Source organism: Lissotriton helveticus, chromosome 12 (genome assembly GCF_964261635.1).
Source record: "Lissotriton helveticus chromosome 12, aLisHel1.1, whole genome shotgun sequence".
In the NCBI taxonomy this organism is placed as follows: Eukaryota; Metazoa; Chordata; class Amphibia; order Caudata; family Salamandridae; genus Lissotriton; species Lissotriton helveticus.
The window spans coordinates 391,659,618-391,674,953 of NC_136073.1; the positions used below are offsets into that span (position 1 = coordinate 391,659,618).

The 15,336-nt window shown below is 41.3% G+C and overlaps 1 protein-coding gene and 1 pseudogene across 1 annotated transcript in view; one reads left to right on the forward strand and one right to left on the reverse strand.

The window, feature by feature from the left end:
* The window catches only part of CHST8 (carbohydrate sulfotransferase 8), a 1,263,676-nt gene that overhangs the window by 951,730 nt on the left and 296,610 nt on the right, over positions 1-15,336 (forward strand). The gene's annotated exons all lie outside the window — the stretch shown is intronic.
* LOC144799243 (dnaJ homolog subfamily A member 1-like) lies at positions 1,086-11,196 on the reverse strand (annotated as a pseudogene).

Below are 15,336 nucleotides of genomic sequence, written 5' to 3' on the forward strand. Positions count from 1 at the left end.
TGATACAGCATAAAGAGATAGGGATTAAAATGGGAAATTAGGTAGGATCACCATTTTCAACACATGTATTCACCCTACATTGCTTGGATGTAATCTATTCCAGATTTTAAATTACATTTTAATCGGGCAAAGGACCAATTCATAATTGGTTTTCTTGATTTCCTCCATTTTCTCTAACTAATCTGATTACCAAATATTTCAAGGTAAGTTTTTCCAAGTTCCACTGCCTTAACTTTCATTTTGAGGTGTCAATCCTGTATCCTAGTAACATTTGGTACGCCAAAAATACTTAAAATAATTTTTAATTTCCAATTTAAATACATTTTCGTTTGTGTCCTGGGATCCATTCTTTAGGTAAAAATTTTGTGGGGTCTATGAATATCGAAACAGTCACATGAAGTAGGACCTGCCATTGTTCAAGTCACACATGCACTTTGGCTCATGCTCCAATTCCAAGCCGTCCGAAAGGTGTACATTAAACATGGTGAGAAATTAGGTTTCTGGGGAAAGATGGTTATCCTTACTTACATGACTGCACAAAACAAAGATGCTCATCTTCCAACGTAAATTAATTTGCATCATTTTAAGAAAACATAGGAATTAAAGGCCATTTTTTATATTATAAAAAGGAAAATAATTATGTTTTAAAACTTTGAGGTAATATTAAAAAGGACAATAGTAATTAGTGAGTGTATGCCATAATTTTGTGTTACTCGTGGCACAAAATTACACCCACTCAGATAATTTAGAGTAATTTAGGGTAAAAATGCCTACCTCAAGAGCACAGGAACAGAGTATGAGTCGCTGCTTCTGTTCATGCTCTGTTGCATTTAGGGCTATTTTCATAGAGCAAATTGCATCCTGAGTCCTTTTTGGATGCGAGGGTGCATTCATTTTGCGCTACGAAAATAGTGCTAAAAGCTGGATTTGCTCTTTGCGTAATTCTGCGTGATTTTGCAGAACTTTGTTGTAATTTTTAGTAATTACATCATAGCAAATTACATAAATTACCCTGTCCCCTACTTCATATAACTACAAATACCAAGCTAGGAGTTACTAGCGTTAGCATTCTATGGGCCCGATTATCATAGCTGATATCGAATACTTCTTGGGTGACCCTTGTCATCATCATGATCGGCTTCTCCATTGTAGCTATGAATTATTTTGTTGGGATGGATTAAATTCTACTATTCTTAGTTGAACCAAGTCCTCCGTTTTATGTATGTCCTCCCTCACTAGCAGACGTTTTTCCACGATGGGCACCTTATCTTGTGTGAAAGAAATCCCTTCTCTTGAAAGTTCACCTTGAATTCACTGATGAGATATCCTTTACTCCACTGCCCGTGATAAACTGGGATACCTTCAGTCAACATTGTCCTTTGTCCACGAAGACATGTTAAGTTCATTGTCATAATATCTAAGGTTGTATTTGATATTTAGAGGCAACAAAGTGACTCAACCTGCCAGATCTCCAAAAGCATCAACAGCTCATCTACTCTTCTGGCAAATACTATGCGATCCCTTTGATCAAGACCATGACTGTCACTGGATTCAAATTCTGGTTCAAGGTCCCTTTCTCCATGAAATGTAATCTTCTGACCAGCTCTCATATTCTTATCCAAGTGATACTACTAGTATTGTTGTTTCCCTTACCCTGTTTCTTTCTACTATAGCGTTTACATGTGTTGTTGTACTGTCCATGTTCTATTTTGGTGAATTATTGTTTGTATGCAGTTCTTTTGCATTTAGAATAGCATTATAGTGAGCATTTTCTTACTACCCCGACCTTCACATTTATCACAAATTGTGTAGTATTACAGAAATGTTCTTGTTCCATTATTTTGTAACTATCCTGCTAACAGAGAATGCATGAACAACGTTGTCGTCTCCGTTCTTGTTGCATTCTTCCATCGCCTCTGAAGAACATATTAAAAATGATCCTTGGGTGGGCCAAACCTACCACCATCCATCCCACTTTCGTTTATGGCATGCTCCCCACCTTTTTCAAATACACGTTCTTCATTTGCATCAGAGTTCATAAGCTTGAGAAATCTGTTTGAACATTTTACTTTCATTAGGATGTTAGACTGGGTGATATTTTAGTTCCTGTTTTCTGCAAGCTGTTTTGAGTTCCTTGGGGAGGCGTTGGTTTCACATTAAGGAGATTGTAGAAAGCACTTATTTTGACCATCTTTTTCAGCCTAAAAATTATCAAAGGTCAGAGTTTATACACAGCAGGGTCAGACGTTGGACTGTGTAATATGAAAGGCAGCAAAGGACTGGTACCATCGCTTCAGCACGTCACGTATCTGTCCTGAAATGCAAATAAATAAACACATTGATCTACAAAAGAAATGATGGAAACTCTAAAGTTTGTCCACAAGGTTGACTAAATTGAAAGATTTTCGTGCATGTGTGTATGTACTTGGTATTTGTATAGCCTGAACCTGTCCAAAAAGCAGCTCAGTGCTGTACAGGTGAAAGGCAAAAAGTTACTGGAAGGGTAGTAGTTTTCTGGGAGTAGAAGGTGGCTTACTGCGTTCTGATCTAGTGTTCTTTAGAAAAGTTTTTCCAGCTCCTTTCTAAAATGAACACGGGGATAATAATAATAATAATAATAATAAAACATTTATAGAGCGCATGGCTGCACAAACTGTGTGTCCCCGCGCTAACTGCTAACTGAATCTGTCAGAGGGAGAAGAGGGGGGGGAGGGCAGGGAGAGTAATTATTGTGGGTAAAGGTGTGTTTTTAATTTCGATCTAAAAAGCGTTTCTGAGGGTTCCATACGCAGAGAGACTGGTAGAGCATTCCAGTGCTTAGCTCCAAGGTAGCGAAAAGATCTTCCTCCCATTCTGGCTCTGAAGATACGGGGAAGTTTGAATTGTGTCAGTCCAGAAGATCTTAGTTCTCTGAGGGGACGATGGATAGACAACAGATTTCTGAGATAGATAGGTCCTTTATTATGGGCGATTTTATGGACATAGCAGAGGCTTTTGAACATAATTCTTTCCCTGACAGGGAGCCAGTGAAGTTTAGCAAGGGCAGCTTGGGATGATGTTCTTCTAGGTAGACCTAATACCATGCGGGCGGCTGCATTCTGTATGCATTGTAGCTGGTGTAATTGTTTTTGGTTAAGGCCTAAAAGGAGAGCATTTCCATAGTCAAGGTGGGGAGTTATAAGCGCGTGCACTATGGTTTTTCTGGCCTCTGTAGGGATGATATCAATGATCGTACGTAGGATTTTTAGAGTGCCAAAGCATTTGCCTGTGGTTTTGTTGACTTGAGATTTTCCTGAAAGATCCGCGTCAATCATAACCCCTAAGTTTCTGACCTTTTCCACAGGGTGTGGGGGATCGCCCAGAGCCGTAGGCCACCATGCCTGGGACCATATTGAAGCATTGTTCCCTACCACCAACACCTCTGTTTTGTCTCCGTTCAAACGGAGGCAATTGTTGTCCATACAGGTGGCTACAGCACTCATGCAGTCCGAGAAATTAGTGGCATATTTCTCGCTGTCTGGTGTCAGCTTAAACATGAGCTGGGTGTCGTCGGCATAGCTGACAATGCCCACCCCAAAACTCTCAATGACGCGGGCCAGGGGCTCCATATAGATGTTAAATAAGGTGGGGCTCAGACTCGAGCCCTGAGGAACCCCATAGCTCACGTCACGAGAAGATGATTTAAAGGGTGGACAGTGCAGCTGGAATGATCTATGAGAGAGAAAGGACTGCAACCAGGCCAGAGCGTGGTCTTTCACTCCAATATCTGAGAGTCGGGACAGCAGCGTGGCATGGAGCACAGTATCGAAAGCTGCGCTAAGGTCTAACATGACCAACGCTGCTGTTCCTCCTTCGTCTACCATCTTGCGGATGCATTCTGTAGAGTAAAGTACCGCTGATTCAGTAGAATAACCCGGTCTAAAACCCGATTGAGTGGGGTGAAGTAAGTTTTCCTTTTCCAGAAAAGCCATGAGTTGTGCATTGACTATTTTTTCTATAATCTTAGCACATTGTGGCAGGAGGGAGATGGGTCTTAGATTTTGAAATTGAGTGATGGGAATATTGTTTTTTTTTTTTAGGGGGATGACCTGCGCAGTTTTCCAATCTTCTGGTACTTTGCATTCTTGAAAGGAAAGAGTTATCATATTTCTTATGTGATCTATTAGAAAGCTTTCCATGATGTCTTTGATTTTGTCCAAAGGACATACATCGGTAGGGGAACCAGAATGTATGCTATTAATAATGGTGATCAAGTCTTTTTTTTCAGGGATGTCATGGGTAGTCGAGGCCTGCTTTTGTGAACTGTAAATATGTTGTAGTGCAAATTTCAGGGTGTGGGGTAAACAAGTCCAGTTACATTGCCAGCTTGTGACATTCCTGGATTACTAGAGTAGATGGGAAACAATGATTGTCAGATAGTGTAGACTGGATTGATCTGTAGAATATAAACTGGCAAAGGGAAATAGCACAAATACCATTCTAGATAATTTTGGTTTCACCTATAAAGATGCTTTCTTTATTGTGGAAACTGTAAAACTGGACCAACTTGAATTGTCAGGTACTCCATTACAACTTGATCCATAGTCTAAGACTTTTACAACCGAATCCTATTAATGTGGTAATAAGGAGCTCCCTTTTGCTAGATAGCTATTCAACCATATTGCTTTTAACTTTTATCACGCCCCAGTCTAGACTTAACACTTTGCCTTGATCTTGTTGCAGTCTTCTGTTTCTAAAATAGGAGCCTGTTAATTAATTTAAACAACTCACGTTTGACCTACGGATTGTTCACTCTTTTAGTTATCTTCTGTAAAAAGGGGGTGGTCTCTTTCAAAATCCTCATCCGGTTAAATAAACTCCAAAAATATTTAACCTCCTAAATCAACTATAAAATATTGTTGATTGAGGATAAAGAAAAGTTGGTTGTTTCCTGAGAATCTCTAGGGTAGGTAGGCAGCATAAATAGCGTCAGAACTCTGATGAAGTGACATAAACATCCCTGATGGAAGCCATGTTATGCATTATATCTTATAGAATTGTAGGGAGGGGGGGAAGAATAACTCATTGAATTCTGTCTGTGAGGAAGGAGGATATCCACTTGAGGGCCAGTCTGCAGATACCCATATGTCAAAACCTTCTGACGAGTGACTTGTGGGAGACTGTGTCAAAAACTGCTGAGAGGTCGAGGAGGATGGGTGCGACTGTTTTTCCTCAGTCGAGGATGCTTCTGATGTCATCAATGGTCGCAATGAGGGATGTCTCTGTAAGAACAGTTGATGTGAAAGCCTGATTTAGACCTGTCTAGAAGGTGATGGATTTTTAGGTGGTCTGGGAGTTGTGTATTGATGGCTTTCTCAATGGCTTTAGCTGGAAAAGGCAGGAGTGAGATGGGTCTAAAGCTGCTGAGCGTGTTGAGATTCGCTACTGGTTTCTTTAAATGGCATTAACTTCTCAAATCTTTCTGCAAGACGGGAGGTGGCGGTGTATGGAGTTGTTGATTTCCAGTTGCTTAGCTGATGTTTGGCAATGAAGGAGCTGTCCGGCTGGTTGGGGGAGTTTGTATCGGTATGCTATTGGTAGAGTGTGTTGTAGATCTTGACAATTTTCTGTTCGAGGAAGATTGAGAGTTTGTTGCAGAGTGCTTGAGATTGGATGAAGATGATGTTGTTGGTAGCTGCAGGATTGGAGAACTCTTTGACGATGGTAAAGAGCTCCTTGCCATTGTTGGAGCTGGTTTCGAGTCTGAGAGTTGGGGCTTTTTTCTTGCATCTCCTATTTTTGTTGGTGGTAGAGATTGAGGGTGGCTTTGTGTGTGGATCTTGCAGTGGTGTTTTAGTTGAGTCTCCATTTTCTCTCAAGTTGTTTGCAGTGGTGCTTGGACTACCTGAGGCCGTTCGTGTACCAGCTGGGTCATTTGTTGTTTTTCTAGGTTGTGTTTCTGGTGGGAGCAGTGCAGTTGGTGCAGTCGGTGAGCCTATTATTGAAGAGATTAGTGTTGACGTTGAGGTTCCTGCTGTGGTTGGGTTGGTGTTCCTGGTATGGTCTTGATCCAGTTTTCTTTGGATATTTTGACCCAGTGCCTTGATGGTGCTTTGGGTTTTTCTGGTGGGGTGGCTTGGTGAGCAGGTATCTTCACATGCATGATGTAGTGGTCGGACCTTGTGAGTGGGGTCATGTGGGTGCTGGTTGTACCGTCCTAACAGCACGGGTACTCGCCAATCACCAAGCCACACACACACAGTAGTTTTACACGTCTTTATTCTGCAACGTGTAGGTCAGAACTCAACATTCTAAGCCTGTCTTCAACTCATCCCTCCAACACTTACATCGCAGTCCTACGGTGTACAGTGGGAACCAAAAGAGTTCCAGCGTTTCCTTATTTACTTGACACCACATCTCCCACTTTGCTAAATAAAAAGTTATAATATTTCAAAATTTATAAATAACTATTCGATGAATAAATACACAAATGTGAATAAATACACGGATGATCATAGATATACAGGCAATTATAATTCTTCAATTAATCATGGTGGTGCCTGAAACACATTACCTGATGGGGTCACAGGAACCCAAGAACTGGCAGTCAAAGTGTCAGCAATCTTCACAGGTGAGGTGGAATCATCAGTAGGCAGATAGTCATCAACAGTCTGTCTGGAGCCACTCTCTACATCAATGTTTGTGGAGTGATGGGCCACATGTCAAAAGTGAGAGGTGTCTCTCGTAAGGGACTTCTCAGGGCAGACATCATGTGTCCTTTGGTGTTATTGATGATAAATGGTTCAGCAGCCTTAAAAGGAGCATCAGACTTTCTTTTTCTGTGTTGTTCGACAAGCTCTCGATGTCCTCTTGTAAAGAAGATGTCTTTTACATGATTTCGTTTGTCAGCATACATTTTATCCCCTGCTTGCGACCAAAGTCCATAGTATGGATGTCTCCTTCATTCTTAGTTCTGAGGTTGGTCCATTGGGGAAGTTTGGTCGTCATGACTCTTCCAAACATGAGAGAGGTAGGGCTTTCCCCTGTCTTCGAGTGAGCGGTCGAATGGTAAGCTCTAACAGTGTTCAAAAAAACCTTTGTGGTTGAGCTTCTCCAATGCAGCCTGCTGAACGGCTTCCTTTAGAGTACTCCTGCACCTTTCCACCAGACCACTGACCTGGGGCCAAAGAGAAGTGCTTTTCTGATGCTTTATATTGAGGTGATTTTGAAAGTCTTCGAATTCTCAACTATTAAAATGTGAGCCATTGTCAGACTTCAAGATTGCATGTACACCCTATGCTGTTAAGATGACACCTAACTTTTGAATAACCTTTTCTTGTGTAGTGGATAAGAGCCCTTTTACCAATCGAAAATGGGAGTATTCATCAACAATGAGTAGAAGATGAAGTTCATTATCAGAAGAACCAAAGAAATCAATAGCAATTCTCTCCCATTTCTGACATATTCCAAGGGTGCTGGATGACTTGAGATGAAAGACAGTGTATGTATGATAAGTCTTTAATTATTTTTTTACCCTTTCATCGAGATATAGAAACCTAACTCGGTCATGGAGACTTCTCTTGGTGGCAACTCTTCCTTGATGTCCCTTATGAGCGACATCGATCACTTGTTGTCGTAGACTCTCGGGAATCACAATTTCTGTACCTCGCAGAATGAGGCATTCTTGAGTCACTGAAAGTTCATCTCTTACATTTTTGAACTTCAATTACTCTGTCATTAGTGAGAGGTCTAGATTGCTAGTTCCACGAGGAATGACAAATAATGCCTTTTAACTTTAACATGTCAATATCTTGGCTCATGGCAGTGACAATTTTTTTCTAATGATATAGCATCTGATATGCCTGATTTTACAATAAAATTGACGTAGGCATCCGTTGTCTTAGATGAGGTACCAGGACATTGCAATGGCACTGTTAAAAAATAATCAGCAGGATTCTGATCTTTCCTTGAACGATGTAAAATTGTAAAGTTGTGCTTTTGCAACTTCAAACCCCAACGTTCAATTTGAGGAAGCATTTCTGCTATAGAATTACCGAACACCATTAACAGTGACTGATGATCAGTCACTATTGGGAAAGGCTTTCGGCACAAGAACACATGGAAATATTCACAAGCCCAAACCACTGCCAAACTTTCTTTCTCAGGTTGCAAGTAAGCCTGTTCTGTGTGTGACAGGCGTTTGCTGGTATATGCCACAAGAGGTCCCTGAGCATTTGGCTGTCTGCTGTGCTGTGTGAGGATTTTGCATAACCCAACAGGGCTAGCACCAACTACAAACTCTGTATGAAGTTTAGGATCAAAATAAGCCATTTCAGTGGCAATCTCATATCTTGGTTTGATTTTTTTTTTGGGAAGCTCCTCTCACATTCACATGACTAGTGAACAGACACCTTCTTTTTTGTAAATTTTCGTAACGGGGCACTGACCGTAGCAAAGCCTGGTATATATAGCTAGAACAGTAACTGGCCTTTTCAGGAAATGCTCTTAACATAGAAATGCCCTGTGAGGGACAGGCAGAGGACACCACTTGCACTTTAGCTGGATTATGTTTCAAACCCCCATCTGAAAAATACATGGCCATGGAATTACAAGCTTGTGTTGTGGAATTCACACTTGCATCGTTCAGCAAACAAGATACTTGTATAAAGCTCTGTCATGCTCTTTCTGTGTTGCTCCAAAAGCTAATATGTCATGGCTATAGTTAAATGCATTTCCTGCAGGCTGTATGGCATGTCGAATGAAGTCTTGGAAAAGTTCTGCAGCAGAGAATACACCAAATCTGACCAATATGCGTGGAAAAGGTTGTAATGGACCTGGATTTTTCTTCAAGCTCCAATTGGTGATATCCTTTATTTAAGTCGAGTTGAGAGAAGAACTTCGTACCATTCAGTCGAGTTATATCAGCAATGTGTGGACCTAGATGTCTCTCTTGCTCAATCGCTTTGTTGGCCTGAGACATGTTAACGCATATGCGGAGAGCTCTTTCACTGTCTCTTTTAGGCACTACTAAAATGAGGAAAAACCCATGGCGTTGGACCAACGGAGCATTCAATTATATCATGTTTCAGCAATTAATTAAGTTCCTTTTTAACACCTGGTTGCAAGTAAAACCCTATTCGTCTGTGTCTGTGCAACAGGGCGAACATCCTCATTTAGATGTAACTTTACTTTCATTGTGTTGAGCTTTCTAACCTGTGTAATAATGAAGGAAATTGACTTACAATTCCATGATGAGCATTCATATTATAGTTCATTGATATCAGTCCCATATCAAAAGCAGTGTTATAACTCCGCAAACAGGCACTTGTGGCTGTTCCTTGAAGTACATGAAGAGGTGCTTGTACCACAGTTTTCTTATGTTTCATTTTAGCTACAAACAAACCTTGAATCTATAAGGGCATTGAGGCAGCCCACGTGACTTTGTAAATTGGGTGTAACAGAGATAATTCTTGATACTTCTCCTCAGGCGTGATATTTATTGATGCACCAGTGTCAATTATGAATGGTATCAAACACCCATTTTTCTTTAGAGTGATCTTCGGACAGTGTTTGAATGTTTGTGGTGCCTTTTCATGTCTATATTTTCCTCACACCCGACTAGTGTCACATGTGACAAACAAAAATAGGCCTGCAAAGGAAATTAGATACATTTGGAGATTACTGTAGGGGTAAAACACTTTTGGTAAATATGAATAGAACTAGGGTTGCTTTGCTTTGGGAAGACTAAAAGTAAACTTAATTGGCACCTGGGCTCTGAGAAACTTGAATTATTTAACGAATATATGAATCTTGGAGTCTGGTTTGAGAGATCCTTGAAATGGAAAACACACTTAGAGGCACGGAAGACCAGGGCTATGGCCTCTGTGAGTGGCCTGAAAGAATCCAACAAAGACTTAGGAGAAATGACAAATGTCGTACAGAAAGATATGAAAGTAATATTGCTCCAACAGAACCTACAAATTGAAATCTCAGAGTGAGTTAAAAGCGCTAGGCAAAGACCTGTTTCATGAATGTGACTATCATTATTTAAGCGGGAAAAAATCTGTACAATTTATGTTAAACTCATGGTGGAATAAAGTAAGTTGTCCGTAAGTAGATATCTTACCAAATCAGCTGCTAAGAAGAGAATTATTAAGAGTAAGAATTGGACTCCGCCCCTGTAAGAAAAGTGATATGGTAAAAGGAAGAATGAATCATACAGGAGGATATTTGTACTTGAGGTTTGAACACTAAATGTGATATGCTGCACATTCTGTTGTACTGCTTAAAGATCTAACAGCGAAGACAGTTTTTATGCCCAATATTTTTTAAATATGGGATTATGACTCGTGGGCATGCTGCAGAACTTTTAACTGGAATCCGCTTTTTGGACATAGCATGTGCCATTGGGAGATTCATGAGTGCAGTCAGAACTGTGATTATTGAGTTTTAGTATTTGATGTTATATGTATTTTCTGGGACCATATTAGATATTTCCTCTGTAAGAATATTATAAATGGGTAGGTGTTTTATACGTTTTATCAGATTAATTTGACCGCTATTTATGCATTTGTTTTCTTCCTTTAAAAAACATGTTCAGATGGAATTTTATTGTACAATGGACCTAAGTTGGTATATTGTTTATAGGCCAATGGTCTAAATAAACTTTTTTTTTTATTGAATTGAGACCCACATGTGCATACCTCTCTGAAGTAAACATCAACATTGTAAAATTGCCGTTGTCCCTTTCAATAAAAACTGATACTGAGGGGCTCTTTGTCAATGATTTAGATGATCAACTTTGTTTGTTGTCAATTTGCTTTAGTTGGTGTGACAGCTTTCCCTTGTGCAAGCACTTCGAACATCGCAAAGGTAGCATTTAGACGGCCATTTTGTCTTCATGCTGTGATGCACTTACTTTTCTCTTCACTTTGCAAGTCGTCACAAAATCGTTTGTTTTTCCACAACTGATGCATATTTGTCCACTGCAGGACATTTACCTTTGTGTGGAAAGGACAGTCCACATCTTTAAAATGCTCTCTTCCCATGTGGTGACATCACCCTATGTCCCTCAGCCTCATACTTGATATACTCAATGGTCTTGGCTGATGCACCTAAGCTGCCTCCCAGACTCATGTCTGTCACTTGACTATCAGCGCGCTCTTCAGCACGAGCAGCCTTGATGGCTTGTTCTGATCTCAGAGTTTCCTTCAGCATTTGTCGTTGAAAGAAATTGGACAGACATCCATTGATTCCTCTGAGGCGGGTAGCTTCCTCATCATTAAACTCATTGAATATACAGTACTTCAACAAAACATCAAGTCTCTCAACAAACGCGCTCTTCAGCACGAGCAGCCTTGATGGCTTGTTCTGATCTCAGAGTTTCCTTCAGCATTGGTCGTTGAAAGAAATTGGACAGACATCCATTGATTCCTCTGAGGCGGGTAGCTTCCTCATCATTAAACTCATTGAATATACAGTACTTCACCAGAACATCAAGTCTCTCAACAAACTCATTGATGGTTTCACCTGGTATCTGGCATTCTTGACTGAATAAGTATCTTTCATAATCCACATCTGGCAGTGGATTAGATTTGACATTCAAGGCTTTTAATTTGATCATACGTCACCATCTTCTTGTAGTATCTTTTTCGTGGCTTCTTTCACTCCTTCACCAGCCATTTTCTTTAGATACTTTGACCTTTTTGTGATCTTATCACTCTTTTGCATCCATGAAATCTTCAAAAATCTCTATCCTAGCAGTCCTTTTAATGTAATGCCAATATTGTGTTTCTTGGCAGTATCAAATACAGATGGCTGTTTTCAGAAAGCAGCAGACTTGTATACCTTGGTGGACAGTAGTTGTCTCTCAGGAGCTTCTTGTGAAACTTGATTAGGCAGAGCTGCTCTAGCACCTTGTGTTGCGCTGGCTTCGGGTCAGCCTTAATGACTTTTAGAGCTTTGATCTTGCCCCGGCTCTCCATTGGAGCTCTTTTATCTGATGGCGGTCTGCGAAGTTGGTCTGGGCCCCTATGTGGTAGCATTGGGGTTGGAATGCTTCTTCAGGGTAATTGTTCCACAAGTGCAACCCCTTACCCTCTTTCTGGGGTCACTCCACAGCATGTTGTGGAATGATGATTCATTAAAGGTTTCGGTACGTAGATAAACTTTGCATACTACTAGTCCAAGAAAGTAGATAACATTATGATATTTTGTCAGCTTTGTGCTTGAATGTTTCTTCAGAAACACCTGGTTAATCTCTGCTTTGTAGCACATGCATCTCAATTTAATTTGTACTGAACTATTACTATGCACTGCTTTCATAACCTGGTTGCATCTGCTTTTAGCGTTCTTACTCTGTTTAGCGTATGGCATTCATTTGCGTATTGAGCAGTACTTTTTATTTGTGGCAGTTTCATTCAGTTCTTGGCCATTAACATGTAGACGTTCTGTATCTTCAAGTGTTTACACATGCTGGCCTTACACAGAGGCTCCACTAATGCCAGTGCTGATTCTGCACTTTGACTGTGGCACACCTGGCATGCACGAGCGGTTTGCTGTACCACGGCAAACTCTCTGGAAGATTGCTTTCAGTGTATGTGCTTCATATCCTCTATCTTGACCCCAGCTGTAGAGTCCTGCCAGCCCTGTAACTCTCCAATAACAAGGCCACATATGAAGAGTAGTTGTACTTGTCATTATTTTGCTGCATGTAAGTCAGAACCCAACATTCTAACCCTGTCTTCAACTCATCCCTCTAATGCTTACGTCATAGGCCTATGGTGTACAGTGGGAACCAAAAGAGTACCAGCGTTTCTGTATTTACAAGACACTACACTGGTGATCTTGTTCGTTCAGGAGAACATAGGGTTGAGGGTGTGGCCTGCTGTGTGGCTTGGTCTTTGGATGAGCTGGGTGAGTCCAAGGTTGCTGAGGAGTTAAGGAGAGCCATAGTTAGGGTCTGTGATGTCTACCAGGTAGAAATTGAGGTCCAAGGAAGAGGATGTAGTTGGTTGATCTGTTGAAGAGGGGACTAATGAAGTATGAAACGTGGTTGCAGAATTCCGCTCCGGGAACAGAGGGGTGATAGGCGAGGGTTACCTTAAGGGTGGCTGGTAGTCTGTTCGTATTTTGAATTTGATGTGTTTCTTGAGGTTGGTGCTCAAACCAGTGGAGGTGGTGCAGTCGATTTTGTTTTTGTAGATGATAACAAGTCCTCCACCTGGCTTGTCGGTTCAGTCCTGGCGTATGATTTTGTAAGTGGGTGTGGGATGGCTTCAGCAATGTCCAGGTTGGAGATTGGGTTGAGCCATGTTTCAGTCAGGAAGAGAAGGTCTGGTGTGTTGCTGTTGAGAAGGTTCCAGACTTTTGTGGAGTGTTTCCCAAGGGATTGAAAGTTGAGGAGCATAGACAGTCACCACAGGTGGTGGTAGCGGTGGCGTGCGCCGGTTGTTTGGAGGTGGTGTTGTTGGCATCTGACGTGTCGCAGGTCAAATTGCAATGGGTGCAGGAGAAAAGTCTTATGTGGAGCTGGGGGATGCACGGCAGCAGTGTGTTTGTCGGTGTGTGCTGTTGAGGTCACGGAAGATGGCAGAGGAGTAGTGGCAGTGTTCTTTGGCTCCTGTGGTGGCTGTGGATGTGGTATTGCATTGGATGGTCATTGGCCAGGATTCCTGGAGATGGGCATGGTCCAGGTGCGGACGGATGCATACAGGCTTGGCTTTGGCATGCCACCAGCGAGGTCACGCTGCAGCCTGCATTAAGTAGGTCCTAGGGTGGGCAAGGCTTTTTCTGGTTGGATGACCAGTGAGTGGGAAAAACCCGGGTGGGAAAACCTGGCAGCGGCCATGTTACTTGGTCAAAAGGCAGCAGCTGTATCAGACAGGAACAAGCAGGAATTGGAGGCCAATGGCAAGTGGTAGGCTAGGTGTCCAGATGCCTAGATATAGATAGATCAAAATAATGTTTATTAATAATTGATAATAATTAATATAAGACAATTAATATTATATACATATTAATAACAGGTATGTTTTCTATCAAGGTGTACTGAGCGTGGACCCTCGGTTGCAGTAGTACCACACCAGGTAAATGCCACACTTCCCAATTGGTATTTACCAGGTGCACTATTACTGCACCAGATAAAGCAGAACTCGCAATGTGGTTCTTTGAGTTATACAAAACCTTTTTCACCACATCAATCCTGTCACATTAATTACTGGCATTGGGGGGGGTGGGAGAAATGGGTTGGACAGATATCACTTGTGATGTTAAGATGATACACTGTCTCTTGAATCATCTCCACCAGCTCTGAGATCCTGTGTGTAGGAAAATTAGTGTTATACACTTTTTTACACAAAACTTGGTGAGTCTCCCTCACTGAATGTCTGCATTTAAATAAAATTAAGCTAGAGATGTTCTTACCACTACAACTTCACAGGATTTAGTGGATTCACAAAGTTTGCAGAGTCTATAAAAATATTAGCAAGAACCCTCTGCTAAAAGCAGTTTGTTATAGAGGAACTTGGCAAAGAACACTGTGTATAAAAAGTCCCACGCAGAAGAAGGATTTGTAAGACAATTGTTCTCACTGGAAGTTCGCAAAGTTCCAAACTCATTTAAATGTGAAAAGTGAAAAGTCTTTAAGCCTTGCACACACCCCTTGTTATAAACCACCCCATTGCAAGTAAAAAGTTACCTAGAAGACCCTTGGTACCCAAAATGTTCTTGACCCTTGAGGGTAACAGAAGATTATTCTAACTCTTTCTAGAGGTTTTTTTGTGGCACTGGAGTTAATACCCTAGGGTGTTAGACACAAAAACTTTTTTCTTAAGGGTTCTAGTAGTTCAGACATATGAGTCGAACCGGAGAGACGAACCCCAAGAAATTTCTGGGATGTTTAAACTACAGTGTAGAAAGTTTGAAATGCTCTATATTATGGTCCTCCTGGCCTTGAGTACTTTTTATTGCTCCAGAAGTGGACACTCCATAGCAAATGTGCAAGACACTTTCTAGAGCTATGACCCATATGAAAACATAGCTGACCCTCACAAAAAGTGAAACAGTGTGTGGTAATGTGCTTGTCTCACTGCATTCCACATTCCAGGCCTTCTCTCCTGGAATGCGGAATGTAGACTGGGGGGCTGCTTGGGGGAAAATTCTATTTTGTTCACTTGTTGCTGAAACTGCCAAGACTGTGGCCAATAGACCTTTACGCTTAAGGTGGACACTTTGTCTGGTGTTTCATTGTGTCCCTCTCACCGCAAATTTGGCGACCAGTTGGCCACAATGAAGAAGGTTGACACTTTGTTGTTTCATTATGTCCCTGTCACCACACAGTGGCACGTGGATTTCTCA